The sequence below is a fragment of the Mastomys coucha genome, unplaced genomic scaffold, assembly GCF_008632895.1.
Source record: "Mastomys coucha isolate ucsf_1 unplaced genomic scaffold, UCSF_Mcou_1 pScaffold1, whole genome shotgun sequence".
NCBI lineage: Eukaryota > Metazoa > Chordata > Mammalia > Rodentia > Muridae > Mastomys > Mastomys coucha.
The window spans coordinates 85389511-85394201 of NW_022196891.1; positions in this window are offsets into that span (position 1 = coordinate 85389511).

Below are 4691 nucleotides of genomic sequence, written 5' to 3' on the forward strand. Positions count from 1 at the left end.
CCTCCCTTCCTTCCTTCCTTCCTTTTTTCTTTAACTTTCAGTTAATACACAGCATTCCCGGAAAACCCCCGGGGCACAGACAACCTGCGCACCAACGCATCTTCATTTGCTGAGCCGCCGCACTATTCTGAGGGTCACAGCTCTTTGCAGAAACCTGACTCGTAATTATTGCTGATCACCTGTCTGGCTTGCGCTCAGCCTCTCGGTTGGTGCTCTGCTTGCCTGCTGCCTTTCACTGTGTGTTGTTCTCATTTGCGGGCCCCACACCCTTCTATTTAGCCTGCTCAGCAGCTATTAACTCGCTGGCCTGTTCCTGTCCCTCACCGCTCCACAGCTGTTACCTCGCTGCCAGCCTCAGATCTAGAAAGCCACTCTTGAATTCACCTGCCAGCCTAACTCTGGGTCCTTGCCCAGGCGGAGGAGAAAGAACAGACAGGAAGTAGATGGCCTGCCACATGCTATTGAGAGTATCACATTCTCCCTTCGTCCGGGGCAGCCTGAAACATCAACACAAAGCGTTCATGCCTCAGAGGAACACAATCTTGGATCACCGCAGAGCCTTCATGGATGAGGGAGTAGAGCCACACGTGTTCAAACATTTCCAGCAAGCTAACAGAGTAGGAGCCGCAAGGACCTAGACACAAAATAAAACAAAAGCCAAATGCTGGGGAATTACCAACAATACAATTTATAGTAATTTGAAAATATTCAGAAAAATCTGAAGAGTTATGGGCCTGCAGAATATTTGTCTCATGGGATAGCATTGTCCAAACTCTGTCTCTGTGCTCAGGCAACTCTGTTATTTATAAACTCGCTCAAGGTGCACATTCCTGTCTACACTGCCTACTTTCAGGAAACCCCCAGTGACTGAAGTTATGCAGAGCCAGTGTTCCTGCATACAGACAGCATCTAGTCTAGATGGTGCGGGCCTGTCTCTTCTCGCTTGTGTGACAACCCCACCTACACCTCCCATTCTCTTAATAGATTCATGGAGCAATTTCCTCTGCCCAGTTTATAGCATTGTCCCAGAGATTAAATACGTAATCCAGAAAAGTTCTAGCAATACCATATAGCAATTGACAAACTGGGATCACAGAGATACCAAGAATGGTATTTCTCCTACACCTGAGGATTATCTCTTCTGTGTGTATTGTTATAGGAACAAAATGTATTAGTTATACACGAATCATGTTACCGAAACAATGAGGACTGACTGCATGAAATCCAGTCATTGCCCAGACTCTTCACAGTTAGCCATGCAGCACCCTTAATATGTGGGTAGTGCTAGTCCCATCTTTGTGGATGAGGACATTGAGGCCCAAAGAGTTTCGAATGGCCTATCCCAAGAAAGTACAGTCAATAGCTGGCAGTGCCAGGACAACCCTGACTCTCTCTCTGGTTGGCATTCCTAATGATGCACTCACTCATCTTTCCTTTATGGTGCCGAATGGTGGGAGTCACACTTCTAACATTATCTTATTAACTTGTACTTTTAATTTTTATTTATTATTAATAATTATTTTATTTATTTACATCCTAAATGTTGCCCCCTCCTAGTCTCCCCTCGCAGAGTTCTCGGCCCCTCCTCCCTCTCCCTCACCTTTGCTTCTGAGAGGGTATCCCCTCTGGGCATTCCCCCCTCCCTGGGACATCGAGTGTCTACAGGATTAGGCACATCCTCTCCCACTGGGGCCAGACAAGGCAATCTTCCGCTACATACATGCTAGGGGTCTCAGACTAGGCCATGTGTGTTCTTTGGTTGGTATCTTAGTCTCTGGGAACTCGCAGGGATACAGGTTATTTGATACTTTTGGTCTTCCTTTGGGATTGCCATCTCCTTTCAGTTCCTTCAATTCTTCCCCTAACTCTTCCATAAGGGCCCAATGCTCGGCTCTTCCATGGCTAGGATGTGTATATTATCTTTAAAATATTTGCCAACCTGTTGGGACCTGCAGTGCTATAGAGATTCTGGCCTACGGTGAGTCACACAGCTTGTATTTTCTTAGTTGTGATCATGATAATAATTTTAAAAAGAGCTAAAAGACAATAGAGCATGCAAACAGGGTGTTCTATTCTACAGGGTCAAGTCTGCCAACTGGCTAAGGGAATACACTTTGATGGATGGGGATAAGGTCATGAGTGCCCCCCCCACTGAGGGTACCATCCCTAGTTCCCAAGTTCAGAGGATGAGTTTGCCTCAGTTCCTTGAGTGTGTTGCAGCTGTGGGGATGGACATAGGTCAATGTCATTCGGAGACCAGGATGATGAGCAGTCCATCCGAGGGAGGGAGAGTAAGAGAGAGAGAGAGAGAGAGAGAGAGAGAGAGAGAAAGAGAGAGAGAAAGAGAGAGAGAGAGAGAGAGAGAGAGAGAGAGAGAGAGATATGCTATAGTACTAAGTCTTTAACAGTTTAAGTCACACACAGTGACTCACTTTGCGTGGTAAGTAGGGTGCATAATCCAGTATGGGTGAAGCAATTGGGAGACGCTTCACTGGCATCTGTTATTTCCCTCCACCATGTGAATTCTGGAGCTTGAACTCAGGTCCTCAGGCTTGACAGCGAGTGTCTCTACCCACTGGGCCATCGTGCTGCCCAACACCAGCTCTTTAAATTTTGATCTCTAAATAGCAAGCTATGCCTGCTCACATATCTGTCCTTAGGCTTGTTCTTCAACAGTCTGGTGGCAGCCTCCCATGTACACAGACATAAAAACACGCAACAAGCCATACACTTGAGATTTATATATGATGCACAGATTACATCTCAATAGAAATACAGTTTAAGTGTAAAATGGAAATGCTGAACACAAATCTTTCTATTAAATATTCTGTAGGTAAAAATTTCCCCATAAGGACAACAATATATTCACTGATTATAAGTGTAATTCAATTTAAAAATCATAAAAATGCAATAAAAGTGTCTTCCAAGTCCTTTCATAAGGGTATACACTCACACACATGCATATACACATACATACACACATACACACATACACATGCATACACACATACACACACACATACATACTGACACACATACACATGAACACACAGACACACATCCAAACACTGAAACACACACACACACACACACACACACACACACACACACACACACATACACACACCCATAGTAGCACAACACAGGAAAATAAAAGAGAAAATTACAGTGGTGTTGTATACAAGTTGGAACAGAGAAAAATGTTAACACTTATGTTGGCTTTCTTCCTTTCCCTTTTCTGTTTTTAATTTGTTCTCCCTGGCTGTCTTTCTGAAGCCCCCTTCTCAGTTGATTTTCTACCTTAAAGAGAGAATCACTCTAGTTTCTACCATTAGACTAATTTTACATGTTTAAACTTAATATAAATTCAAGAGTGGAATACATGCGTAAGGTCTGGGGTTCATGGCCTTCACTCCTTATAGAGCACATGCATCAACTTGGGGGGCTTCCTAGCCTTCACCCTTAACTACCATGTCCGTCACATGAATGAACAGAGCTAACCCACACGGTTGTTCAGTTGTAGACAGGTGAGCTATATCATTTTAGCCTTATAGACTTTATTGATGAATTCTACAGCTGATGGACATCTGGTTTATTTTCGTGTTTCTTCTTGGATCAGCTTGATTTGGAAGTTTTACCCATTAGCTAAATGTATCTGAGAATTTGAATTAGTTGGTGTAGACATTAATATTTTTATGTGTAACCATACTCCATCTATAGTTTGTTCCCAGTCTTGTAATTAGGTTATTATACATGATTATCATCTTAATAATAAACCCATGGCTTACTCCAAATCCTATTTTGGGGTAAATTTTATTCATGAGCAAGAACTGGGTGGCACCTGAAATCTAAGCTCTTCCCTGTCTTATTATATATAAAACGAGTTTTACCTGGATAGTAGGAGGATTTCTTCAGAGTTGTCTAACTGAACCACAATTTTCAGTCATATGTCAACAAAAAGTGATTGCGCATCATCACAGCATTATGTCTTTATGTCAAAAAAAGCAAGTGGGAGCATGTCTACAAATGATCACACATTTTCTCCCTTCCTGCTATGTGTGCTTTCTGAGAGGTGACTTGGCCATCCATGTTGAGGAGTCACCTCCAAATCCTTGAATAGGCCCATGGGCCATGAACCTGCTCTGACCACTGGAACATTTGCATGTCAGACACAGGCAGAGGCCAGGAGAGAACCTGTACATTACATTAATGGGGAATTTTCTACCACCATCAGAATGAGCCGAGAGCAGTGTTCAGTAGCTGTCAATCTGGTTATCATCAAGCTCTCTGCTGGCTAGTATACTCATGCTGGTCCAGGGCGGAATGAGCCAGAAACGGAGAGCAAGCTGGTGTAGGACTACTCGTGCCTGCTGGTGCTTCCCTATGCACCGTGGCTTTCTCCTTTCTCTGTCCTTTTCCATATTTATTTCTCAGGCATTTACAGAAAGGTAAAGCTCCTGGTAATGTAACTCACATGGGGCATAGCACAGGAGTGATTATCCTAACCTGTTAAACTGAGACAATGAATGCTTCCCTTCATTGTCTGCCTTTACCAAGGACAAGCAGAGCGCCTCCCTGTGGAGCAGGGCGGCTAAGCCCCTGCTGTCTGTGGAAGCATGGGAGAGCCTGCAGAAGCTGGTGCCTTCGCTCAAGCTCCACTACACTTACTGTAGATTTAATATTATTAGTTT